We start from the raw sequence: 13,087 nt of genomic DNA, 5'->3' as shown, positions 1-13,087 counted from the left end.
GGCAAAGCCTGGGGTTCTCTGGCATAATCACCACCTACTATTGCAAAGACTACGCCAAAAGGGCACATACTTCAGGTGCAGGGAACTGGGCTTCCCCTGAAGAATTAAGAATGTGCCTGAAACCTGTCTAGCACAGTACCAGGCACATAGTAGGCATTCTTTATAAACTACTCATTTCTCCATAAACATCTTCTTGTCCATTCTTCACAATTCTGAAAGCTTCACCCTAGAGAAGAAGGCTTTCAATCAAGGCACAGGACAACCACTGGGAGTCAGCTGCGTAATAAAGAGTCCAAAGGTCCAAAGGTCTGGCTTCCATGCATCGACCTTGAGCCGGTCTGCACTGAAGAAGATATTTATTCTCATGACATTCTGAGATACTGCGAAGATGAATGGAATAATGTCCATAAATATTGTCTAAGGTCAACTAGCAAAACTCACTTTGTCTAGAAATTATGGCATAAAAGTTATCATCAGTACTTTTTTTTTAAACATCTTTATTGGAGTATAATTGCTTTACAATGGTGTGTTAGTTTCTGCTTTATAACAAAGTGAATCAGCTATACATATACATATATCCCCATATCTCCTCCCTCTTGCATCACCCTCCCACCCTCCCTATCCCACCCCTCTAGGTGGTCACAAAGCACCGAGCTGATCTCCCTGTGCTATGCGGCTGCTTCCTACTAGCTAGCTATTTTACATTCGGTAGTGTATATATGTCTATGCTACTCTCGCACTTCATCCCAGCTTACCCTTCCCCATCCCCGTGTACTCAAGTCCACTCTCTACGTCTGTGTCTTTATTCCTGTCCTGCCCTTAGGTTCATCAGAACCATTTTTTTTCTTTAGATTCCATATATATGTGTTAGCATATGGTATTTGTTTTTCTCTTTCTGACTTACTTCACTCTGTAGGACATACTCTAGGTCCATCCACCTTACTACAAATAACTCAATTTCGTTTCCTTTTATGGTTGAGTAATATTCCATTGTCTATATGTGCCACATCTTCTTTATCCATTCTTCTGTCGATGGACACTTAGGTTGCTTCCATGTCCTGGCTATTGTAAATAGTGCTGAAATGAACATTGTGGTACATGTCCCTTTTTGAATTATTATTTTCTCAGGGTATATGCCTAGTAGTGGGATTGCTGGGTCATATGGTAGTTCTATTTGTAGTTTTTGAAGGAACCTCCATACTGGTCTCCATAGTGGCTGTATCAATTTACAGTCCCACCAACAGTGCAAGAGGGTTCCCTTTTCTCCACACCCTCTCCAGCATTTATTGTTTGTAGATTTTTTGATGATGGACATTCTGACTGGCGTGAGGTGATACCTCATTGTAGTATTGATTTGTACTTCTCTAATGATCAGTGATGTTGAGCATCCTTTCACGTGTTTGTTGGCAATCTGTTTATCTTCTTTGGAGAAATGTCTATTTAGGCCTTCTGCCCAGCTTTGGATTGGGTTGTTTGTTTTTTTGATAATGAGTTACATGATCTGCTTGTATATTTTGGAGATTAATCCTTTGTCAGTTGCTTCATTTGCAAATATTTTCTCCCATTCTGAGGGTTGTCTTTCCGTCTTGTTTATGGTCTCCTTTGCTGTGCAAAAGCTTTTAAGTTTCATTAGGTCCCATTTGTTTATTTTTGTTTTTATTTCCATTTCTCTAGGAGGAGGGTCAAAAGGATTTGGCTGTGATTTATGTCATAGAATGTTCTGCCTATGTTTTCTTCTAAGAGTTTTATAGTGTTTGGCCTTACATTTAGGTCTTTAATCCACTTTGAGTTTATTTTTGTGTATGGTGTCAGGAACTAATTTCATTCTTTTACATGTAGCTGTCCAGTTATCCCAGCATCACTTATTGAAGAAGCTGTCTTTTCTCCATTGTATATTCTTGCCTCCTTTATCAAAGGTAAGGTGACCACAGGTGCGTGGGTTTATCTCTGGGCTTTCTATCCTGTTCCATTGATCTATATTTCTGTTTTTGTGTCAGTACCATACTGCCTTGATTACTGTAGCTTTGTAGTATAGTCTGAAGTCAGGGAGCCTGATTCCTCCAGCTCCATTTTTCTTTCTCAAGATTGCTCTGGCTATTCAGGGTCTTTTGTGTTTCCATACATATTGTGAAATTTTTTGTTCTAGTTCTGTGAAAAATGTCATTGGTAGTTTGATAGGGATTGCACTGAATCTGTAGATTGTTCTGGAGCGTATAGTCATTTTCACAATGTTGATTCTTCCAATCCAAGAACATGGTATATCTCTCCACCTGTTTGTATCGTCTTTATTTTCCTTCATCAGTGTTTTATAGTTCTCTGCATACAGGTCTCTTGTCTCCTTAGGTAGGTTTATTCCTAGGTATTTTATTCTTTTTGTTGCAATGGTAAATGGGAGTGTTCTCTTAATTTCTCTTTCAGATTTTTCATCATTAGTATATAGGAATGCAAGACATTTCTGTGCATTAATTTTGCATCCTGCTACTTTACCAAATTCATTGATTAGCTCTAGTAGTTTTCTGGTAGCATCTTTAGGATTCTCTATGTATAGTATCACGTCATCTGCAAACAGTGACAGTTTTACTTCTTTTTTTCCAATTTGGATTCCTTTTATTTCTTTTTCTTCTCTGACTGCTGTGGCTAAAACTTCCACTTTTGAACAATAATACACTGGCTTGATAACTTATTCAGGGTTCTTGAGTCCAACCCCCTCCCTATGTCCACTGTCCTTTATCCTCCTTCCCTTTTTGAAATGTTTAAAGTTGATCCTAAACTCAAAAACATACAGGAAAATAAAAATGACTAGTATTTATGGATACCTTTAATTACCTTCAGCTTTAAAGAATAAATACCTACTACTATAAGAATTTCAAAGAAAATTCAAATTCTCATCAAATGGTCTTTTACACAAACCTGAATACCTTAGACACATGTGTGGTATAGAGAATGTCTTGTGTAGGTCAACGGAAGACATAGGAAGGAGGAAAAATGTACATCTTCAAGTGCTGTTCAGAGAAATACTTAAATAATATACTGTATTTTTCAACCAATGGGATCAGCCCATACACTGGCATCTGATATTTCCTCCAAATATATTGATCAGGATGAAAAACTTAACTTACATTAGCAAGTACGACACTCGAACCACCTCTAAAAGTGTATGAGTTATCCTGGAATCTCAGAGCTCTAATGGATCTCCCAGAAGGCTCATTTCCCAACCATCTTAGAAAGAGTAGCCAAGAAAAGAGCTGTCCACTCCCTTGGCAATACCCAGACAAGAAGTCCTCTGCATTCGGATGCCTAATAAACCTTAGAAACAAGAAGCTTCACTCTTTCCTTTTCCTTTTCTGGCTGGCAACCTTCATCTGCACAAGCATTTATCCCAGTGTTTTGTTTTGGTTTTTGTGTTGTCTATTTGCACAGCATTGAAATAGATCCCAAAGTGGAGAGGAGAGGGGATCACCATGTAGCTGGCATAGTCCTAAACTCAAGAAAATAGCGTTCTGAAGAGGAAAGACTTATCTTTCTAAAGAGGAGGGGTTTTTTAAAAAAAGTACAAGAAATCAAAGCAATAACTATTAATGGAGTAATTAGTTTATCCAGGCACTGTAGTGTGCAATTTGTATGCATCAGTTCATTCAAGAAACAGCATAAATTAATGGCTAAGAGGTTATCCTCAGGAGCTAGACTACCGGGTCTGAATTCCAGCCCTATGGCTTACTAGCTTGGCTATTTTGGACCAGTTAATTAAACCCTTTGTGACTCCGTTTTTTCATCTGTAAAATGAGTATAATAGCAATGCCTACCTCATAAGATCATTAGGAGGATTCAGTGAGTTAATACAAGTAAAGAGCTTATAACAATGCAAGGCTCAGAGTAAGCACTCAGTTAACGTAAGCTATTATGGATCCTTACATCATCCCTTTGATGAAGCTGTAGATGAAAGACTGAGCCAGGTCCAGTGTTATCTATACCCATGTAGCTGCTGACTCCTGTGCTAAGACATTCCCTCAGGTGTCAATCCCTCTCTGACCCCCACCTACTATCACTGAACCACTACCTCAAAACTCAGTTCAGATGCCTACTCCAAAGAAACTTCTCTGACTCCTCTACCTACCCCACCACTGAGTTAAGTGCCTCTGTCTTGGGTGTCCCATAATATCTATTATACTCTATTGAAGCTATCCCTTTAGTGCCAACTCCCTCCACTGGTATATGGGCTCCTTGGCATCAATAGCTCCTAGCATAATGCCTGGTACATAGTAGGCACTTAATAAATCTTTGTTGAAAGAAGACAAAACGATGTAGGAAAGGACAAAACTGGATGTCAGCTCTGACCTATTAGCCCCCACACCCAAAGTTCTTTCCTGCGTGGTTTCTGCTCTTAAGAAAGTTTTCTGTAGCCATATGTGGAAAATGTTAGCAAAGGATCTTAGAATTCAGAGGAGAGTACCAAAGGTGGGCAGCACAGTCAAGGAACATCTCATAGGCAACTCAAGCTAGTCCCTAAAAGGTGTGGAATTAGCAAAGGCAGAAGTCTGAGGAAAGGCATCCACATATAGGGAGGTGAAAAAACATAAAGCAGCATGAGAAAAGACTGTGTAGAGCTTTGGATCCTAGACCAAGGAAAAGAGAAACCCTGGATCCCATTCCCCTCTGGTTCTGTCCTCCAACTAAGGAGTCACCCTAGGGATTATGTAGAATCACCAGGGATATTTTCAACCATCTGTTTCATTAGAAAGAAGGCGCATGAGATAGAATCAGACAGCCCTGGATTTGAACTCTAGCTTCAAATGCTGGATAGCTCAACGGCATCAGGCAATCCTACCAGTCTCAGATATGGACATCTATGAAACAGACATATACTATCTCTTACAAGGTTATTGAGTGAATTCAAAATAATATAACATTGCAGACTCACAGTAGGTGTTCAACGAATGTTAGCTCCTGTTTTCAGCCTTATGTGGCAACCATACCCAGACTCTCTGAGAATTACTGGAGAATCCATAACACAGTCATATCTTCTTTATGAATCCATACCCCCTTCCCCATGTCTGTGAACTCTGTCCTAGCAAGACTGTTTATAGCTAAGCAGTGTACTTTCCTTAACAAGCTCTGGTCATCACCACACCAGGGGTTCCTCTGATGGAAGGGTAGATTCCCATTAAACCATGATGGGTCCCTGGGGAAAAGGGAAAAGGTAACCTCCCCATCCCACACCACCACCACCTCCCAAACCAATGGCCGGGAATAGGGAGCGAAATCAATACTCCGTCCCTCTCTGTCACTGTTTCACGAGGCAGCTCTGTGTGCGTGTATTTTGCACCACTCGCCAGCAAACAAAATGGAGTGGTGTAGTTAACTGAAAGACAGCTCTGCCCTGCCTGCCATAATTGACATTAAGTACTGTTTGGGGTATGAAATCAGCCATTTCCAATTGATATTAAACAGGAAATCATTTAACATCAATGGATATAAACCAGGCGCAATTGTGCTGAATTGGGGAGAAACGCTTTGGCTCATGTTAAAAAATGTTTCTGTGAAGTGGGATTTTTCAGAGTAAGTGAATATTAAGTCAGCTTAATACCTGTATTAGGAAAAAAGAAGAAACCACTTCTCGGTCTGCCCTCAGGCTTGGAAGAAGGCTGCCAAATGCTCTTTTGGAAGAAGCCATGTTCTAAGGTGGTCTTGTCTTTGAAAAACAAAGTAGAAGGAAGGTATAATCTGGGAGAGCAGATGAAAGGAGAAGGAGTTTTCTGATCGTTTACCCAACATTGTCTGCTGTTGGCAGAGAACCTGGAGTCCTGTGAATGGGCGCAGATGGGGAATCTCTTGGCCTCCCTATGAGAAAAGGCCATGGGGCTCATGCCTCTGATGTGAGGAAAATAAATAAGGGCATTGATGTGAAAGGGAACGAAATGCCATCATGTCTTCCCTCTCTTCCAAATTCCTTCTTCTATCATGAACAGGCAGATTTTGGCAGTCAGTCCATGGCTTCTCCCAGCCTGTGACATCACGGTGCTGAATTGTCCTAATCAAAGTAGTGCAGACTATTGTTCATGTAATTATGCCTGATACCTTATCACCTGGGACCTTAGAAACCTCTCCATTATTCTCCAAAGAGGATAAACACCAAATCTGACTTGTGACCATCCACTCCCCACAATAACAAGGAAGAGAGAAGAAAGTGAAGAGGGAAGAAAGTGAAGAATACAATTGGGAAGAGAAGATGAGGGCCTTATGGTTAGGGCCCATATGGACTGTCTCGGGGGGAAGAAAGACAAGAAAGATATGAAGACCACAGTGGGCACTTCACAAGGTACTCAGAGAGTCCAGTGTTCCATTTTGTATGTGAGAAAACTGAGGCCCAACAAGGTGACATGGCCCAGGCCACGTGGAAAATTAGTGCCAGAGTCTGATCTAGAACTCTCCTGATTCACTGTCCATTTTTAGCATCTCATACCATCTCAAGAATACAGAAATTACAAGAGAAGAGAGAAGGAGGAAAAACAGTAAGGAAGGAATGGGAGAAAGGAAGTCTTAGAAGCACAGGGCTAGTGGGTCAGCCTAGAATTTCTATTTTAGGTGTAAATTTTAAAAATCATACTTATCCCTGAGTTGACACCACCATGTGTGGTCAGTGTTGTCCAAGACAATTTTTCAGCCCTAAGAGCTTTCTGTCTAGAATGGTGGTGGTTACAGATGTAGGCCTCCTGGCCTATGAGATTTCCATGGCCAGAGCATCACATCTGTGGCATTTAGGTTGCATCCCAAGGAGAACTCTCAATACATGAGTTCTAAGGCAATCTCTGAGACCTTGTCATTTTGAGTGGGTTTTGTACAGAAGTGAAATTTGTTTCCTCTCAGATGAAAAAGTTAAAGGAGTGTTTATAAAAATTATGCATCTTACCAACAAGGACCTACTGTATAGCACAGGGAACAATACTCAATATTCTGTAACAACCTATAAGGGAAAAGAATCTGAAAAAGAATATATACATATACATGTGTGTATATATTCTTTTTCAGATACACACGTATAACTGGATCACTTTGCTGTACATCTAAAACTAAAAAAACATTGTAAATCAACTATACTTCAATTTAAAAAAATTATGCTTCTCTCAAACATCTCCTCTAATAGGAGGCAGCCCAGTCAACATGTGGTGATCAAGGCAGGTGAAACTCTCAGACTGGAAGATGGGAAAACATTCCTCATGGCCTGTCCCTTTTTTTTTAAGACTGAAAGCTAGCTCTTTTCTGGTGCTGTGCCCTAAAAATGGAGCAACAGATACAGATCAGCTTGCAAAATAGCCTCCCACTTTCTTTTGCCTGAAAGGAGATGGAGGAATCAATAGGGGACCGCTGCTCTGGCCTCAGGATGCAATCAGCAATGTCTGTGTTGGGGTGACATGTGTAGAGGGCTGAGGAAGCTGTTTTGGGTTTCATTATCTTTGCTTTCTCTCCTCAGGCCAATGGCCTTCCCAGATTTTTTCACAACCATGTGCGAAAGGGCTTTGACTCCTGGCTCCCTCACCAGGCTTTGGCTCACGTGGGATAATCACATGCGTGTGACAAATGGCCAGAATATACTTGGCTACACTACAGCTCCCTGGTTTGGAAGGGGAACACCTAGCAAGCAGGACTAGGCAAGTTCACCTGCTTTGTCAAACACCCTGAACATGTAAGGTCAAGGCTGATTTGTTCATTCATTTATTCATTAAGTCAATCAACAAGCATAGCATTGAGCATATCATCTGTATGAGACACCATGCTGGGCCAGAGCATCCAGAGATGAAGAAACACATTCACTGCCTGCTGTCCTCAAAGAACTTGCCAACACAGAGAATTCACTGAATCTTACTCTGTGTCTAGTCACTACACCTAGAAACAAATGCCCATATTGACAAAGCTGCCTGACTCTTTGCTCCAATCTTATTTCAATTTCTAAAAAGCTGATGATCTCTCTTGCCACAAGGCCTTTACAGATGGTATTCTGTCTTTCTGGAATGTTTTTCCCTGCTGCCTGCCTCCCTCACCCAGCTAACCCCTACTCAGCTTTCGAATCTTGACTCAAACATCACTTCCCCAAGGAAAACTTCTCTGCACATCCAGCCTGGGTCAGGTTTCCTTATTCTACATCTCCCCTTTCCTTCTCGGTTTGTGATTATACATTCATTCATATGATACTTAAAGTCTATCTCTATCCCCCTACTAGACAGTGAGCTTGAAAGGATAGGAGTGGTAGTTGGTTTTGCTCAGCATTGAGTCTCCATGACAGCACAGAGCCTGGAGTGGCCTGGGCACCCTATAAATACTGGCTGATCCTTATTGAATGAACCAGGAGGAGGATAGCAATAAAAGACTCCTATCAATAAAACCTACATTCTAGTTCTTCATGCTAGATTTCTAGGTTGAAACTACTTACATAATTGCATTGAAAACTTCATCATCTGTTGAAAGCCAAAGTGTATTCTAGAGAGTCAGTGTGGAGGTTGAAGAGAGTGGATTCTAAAGGTAGACATGGCTACATTCAAGTCCCACCGCTGCCAGCTGCACAACCCTGTACTGTGGAAGGCTGGAAAACGGTTCCCCGGAAGATATCCATGTCAAATCCCCAGAACCTGTGAATGTTACCTCATTTGTAAAAAGGGTCTGGTCATGTCTAGTCAAGATGAAAACATTTAGATCAAAGGGGACATTTCTATCAATCACTTAGTAATTGGGTCATACTCCGCTTTTCAATAGCCTAAAAATAAGACATGTTCCAGGCATACGATGACTCTTTTTCCACTTGTGACTCAGATGCCCCAGTGTCAATTACACTTTTCCATAATACTGTCAAGAAAGCCAGAGACATGCCTGAGCAGTTGAAAGAAAAGCCCAGGGTCTCCCTCTTAGTATCCCCGCAACCCAGCCCAGCATTTGCCATCTAATAGATGCTCAGTGAATGGCTGGTGAGTAAATGAGCCCTCAGTCATTACAAGTTAGACAAGCTCACTCACTAAGTAGAATAAATAAGGACAAGGGTTTCAGAATTAAGAAATGATGAACACTTACTACTTATCCACATGAGTAGCGAGCCTCATCCTGGAACCATCAAACTAAAGATGATGACTATTCTTGCCCAGCATGACAAGGACCCCTGCCAGCATCAAGCTGTCCCTAGTATGATCAAGTAAGGGCCTTTCTCCTTACATATATATATACCTGCCTTTCCAAATGCTTTTAAATTTAGCAAGAGATATTCCTTAACGATTCAGGGATGACTCTGCATCACACACACTCAAATTTTAAAAGGTTTTGTTTATAGTTTTGCTTTTAACTTGGAATGAGGGCATAATGGGAGTTAATCTGCTAAAATCAAAGAGGATAATTTCATTCTGAGAGTGATGCTCATTCAAGGGTTTAATGTAGATTAAGCTAAAAGTTAGTTCCATGACTCATGTCCATTTTCACAATTTCTCCTAACATGATCTCCATCTCTAGGCAATAAGTGAGCTATTTTAAGAGTTGCCTATACGTGACGGTAGGTTAATTTCTTTTGATAGTATTTTCAGTTGGTTTAACTTTGTTGAAGTGATAACCTTAGTAATTATAACTACTAGTGTAATACTAATGATGAGTCTATTTTAAACATGTGAGAGATACTTTATAACCATATAAATATGGATCACTAAGACCATAGCAAACATAACAAGGCCAAAACTTTCCATGAATGTCTGTTTGCAAGAAGAGAGGCTGTTTTCTTGCTTTTTCATTTTAGGGTGAATAATCGATGCCGGCTGATTCAAAGCTGGGTCAGCATGCACAAGCCAGACAGGGAGATGGGGAAGCTTTAATTTAAGGTTCTGGAAAACCTCAAGCTATATTTTAGGGGTTGCTGTCTTAAAAACCCAGAATCGCATTATTCTTAAAGTTTTTTATTTCATTAAAAGATATATGGGAAATGTAGAGAACCCACAAAACACTCTAAAACACATTATTTGGGGGGAGCTTCAAGATTGCAGAGGAGTGAAACGGGGAGATCGCCTTACTCCCCACAAATACATCAGAAATACATCTACCTGTGGAACAGCTCCTACAGAACACCTACTGAACACTGGCAGAAGACCTCAGACCTCCCAAAAGGCAAGAAACTCCCCACGTACCTGGGTAGGGCAAAAGAAAAAAGAATAAACAGAGACAAAAGAATAGGGACGGGACCTGCACCTCCGGGAGGGAGCTGTGAAGGAGGAAAAGTTTCCACACACTCAAGCCCCTTCGCGAGCGGAGACTGCGGGTGGCGGAGCGGGGGAGCTTCAGAGTCATAGAGGAGAGCGCAGCCACAGGCGTGCGGAGGGCAAAGCGGAGAGATTCCCGCACAGAGGTGCCGACCGGCACTCACCAGCCCGAGAGGCTTGTCTGCTCACCCGCCGGGGCGGGCGGGGCTGGGAGCTGAGGCTCGGGCTTCGGTCGGAGCACAGGGAGAGGACTGGGGTTGGCGGCGTGAACACAGCCTGAAGGAGGCTAGTGCGCCACGGCCAGCCGGGAGGGAGTCCGGGAAAAGTCTGGACCTGCCGAAGAAACAGGACACTTTTTCTCGCCTCTTTGTTTCCTGGTGCGCGAGGAGAGGGGATTAGGGGCGCTGCTTAAAGGAGCTCCAGAGATGGGCGCGAGCCGCGGCTATCAGTGCGGACCCCAGAGACTGGCATGAGACGCTAAGGCTGCTGCTGCCGCCACCCAGAAGCCTGTGTGCGAGCACAGGTCACTATCCACACCTCCCCTCCCGGGAGCCTGTGCAGCCCGCCACTGCCAGGGTCCCGTGATCCAGGGACAACTCCTCCGGGAGAACACACGGCGCGCTTCAGGCTGGTGCAACGTCCTGCTGGGTTCTGCCGCCGCAGGCTCGCTCCGCATCCCTACCCCTCCCTCCCCCGGCTTGAGTGAGCCAGAGCCCCCGAATCAGCTGCTCCTTTAACCCCGTCCTGTCTGAGCGAAGAACAGACGCCCTCAGGCGACCTACACGCAAAGGCAGGTCCAAATCCAAAGCTGAACCCCGGGAGCTGTGCCAACAAGGAAGAGAAAGGGAAATTTCTCCCAGCAGCCTCAGGAGCAGCGGATTAAAGCTACACAATCAACTTGATGTACCCTGCATCTGTGGAATACCTAAATAGACAACGAATCATCCCAAATTGAGGAGGTGGACTTTGGGAGCAACGATATATATATTTTTCCCTTTTCCTCGTTTTGTGAGTGTGCATGTGTATGCTTCTGTGTGTGATTTTGTCTGTATAGCTTTGCTTTTACCATTTGTCCTAGGGTTGTGTATGTCCGTTATTTTTTTTTAATCACTTTAAAAAATTTTTTTATTTTTTATTTTAATAACTTCATTTTATTTTATCTTCTTTCTTTCTATTTTTTCTTCCGTTTATTCTGAGCCATGTGGATGAAAGGCTCTTGGTGCTACAGCCAGGCATCAAGGCTGTGCCTCTGAGGTGGGAGAGCCAAGTTCAGGACACTGGTCCACAAGATACCTCCCAGTTCCACGTAATATCAAACGGCGAAAATCTCCCAGAGAGCTCCATCTCAACACCAAGACCCAGCTTCACTCGATGACCAGCAAGCTACAGTGCTGGACACCCTATGCCAAACAACTAGCAAGACAGGAACACAACCCCATCCATTAGCAGACAGGCTGCCTAAAATCATAATAAGGCCACAGACACCCCAAAACACACCACCAGACGTGGACCTGCCCACCAGAAAGACAAGATCCAGCCTCATCCACCAGAACACAGGCACTAGTCCCCTCCACCAGGAAGCCTACACAACCCACTGAACAAACCTTAGCCACTGGGGACAGACACCAAAAACAACAGGAGCTACGAACCTGCAGCCTGCAAAAAGGAGACCCCAAACACAGTAAGATAAGCAAAATGAAAAGACAGAAAAACACACAGCAGATGAAGGAGCAAGATAAAAACGCACCAGACATAACAAATGAAGAGGAAATAGGCAGTCTGCCTAAAAAAGCATTCAGCATAATGATAGTAAAGATGATCCAAAATCTTGGAAATAGAATAGAGAAAATACAAGAAATGTTTAACAAGGACCTAGAAGAACTAAAGAGCAAACAAACAGTGATGAACAACACAATAAATGAAATTAAAAATTCTCTAGAAGGGATCAATAGCAAAATAACTGAGGCAGAAGAACGGATAAGCGACCTGGAAGATAAAATAGTGGAAATAACTACCAAAGAGCAGAATAAAGAAGAAAGAATGAAAAGAATTGAGGACAGTCTCAGAGACCTCTGGGACAACATTAAACACACCAACATTCGAATTATAGGGGTCCCAGAAGAAGAAGAGAAAAACAAAGGGACTGAGAAAATATTTGAAGAGATTATAGTTGAAAACTTCCCTAATATGGGAAAGAAAATAGTTAATCAAGTCCAGGAAGCACAGAGAGTCCCATACAGGATAAATCCAAGGAGAAACATGCCAAGAGACATAGTAATCAAACTATCAAAAATTAAATACAAAGAAAAAATATTAAAAGCAGCAAGGGAAAAACAACAAGTAACACACAAGGGAATCCCCAGAAGGTTAACAGCTGATCTTTCAGCAGAAACTCTGCAAGCCAGAAGGGAGTGGCAGGACATATTTAAAGTGATAAAGGAGAAAAACCTACAACCATGATTACTCTACCAGCAAGGATCTCATTCAGATTTGAAGGAGAAATTAAAACTTTTACGGACATGCAAAAGCTAAGAGAATTCAGCACCACCAAACCAGCTTTACAACAAATACTAAAGGAACTTCTCTATGCAGGAAACACAAGAGAAGGAAAAGACCTACAAAAACAAACACAAAACAATTAAGAAAATGGTAATAGGAACATACACATCGATAATTACCTTAAATGTAAATGGATTAAACACTCCAAAAGACACAGACTGGCTGAATGGATACAAAAACAAGACCCGTATATATGCTGTCTACAAGAGACCCACTTCAGACCTAGGGACACATACAGACTGAAAGTGAGGGGATGGAAAAAGATATTCCATGCAAATGGAAATCAAAAGAAAGCTGTAGTAGCAATT

This window comes from Globicephala melas, chromosome 12 (assembly GCF_963455315.2).
Source record: "Globicephala melas chromosome 12, mGloMel1.2, whole genome shotgun sequence".
Taxonomy (NCBI): domain Eukaryota; kingdom Metazoa; phylum Chordata; class Mammalia; order Artiodactyla; family Delphinidae; genus Globicephala; species Globicephala melas.
The sequence above is the reverse complement of the archived record's forward strand: the minus strand, read 5'-3'. Positions refer to the sequence as shown.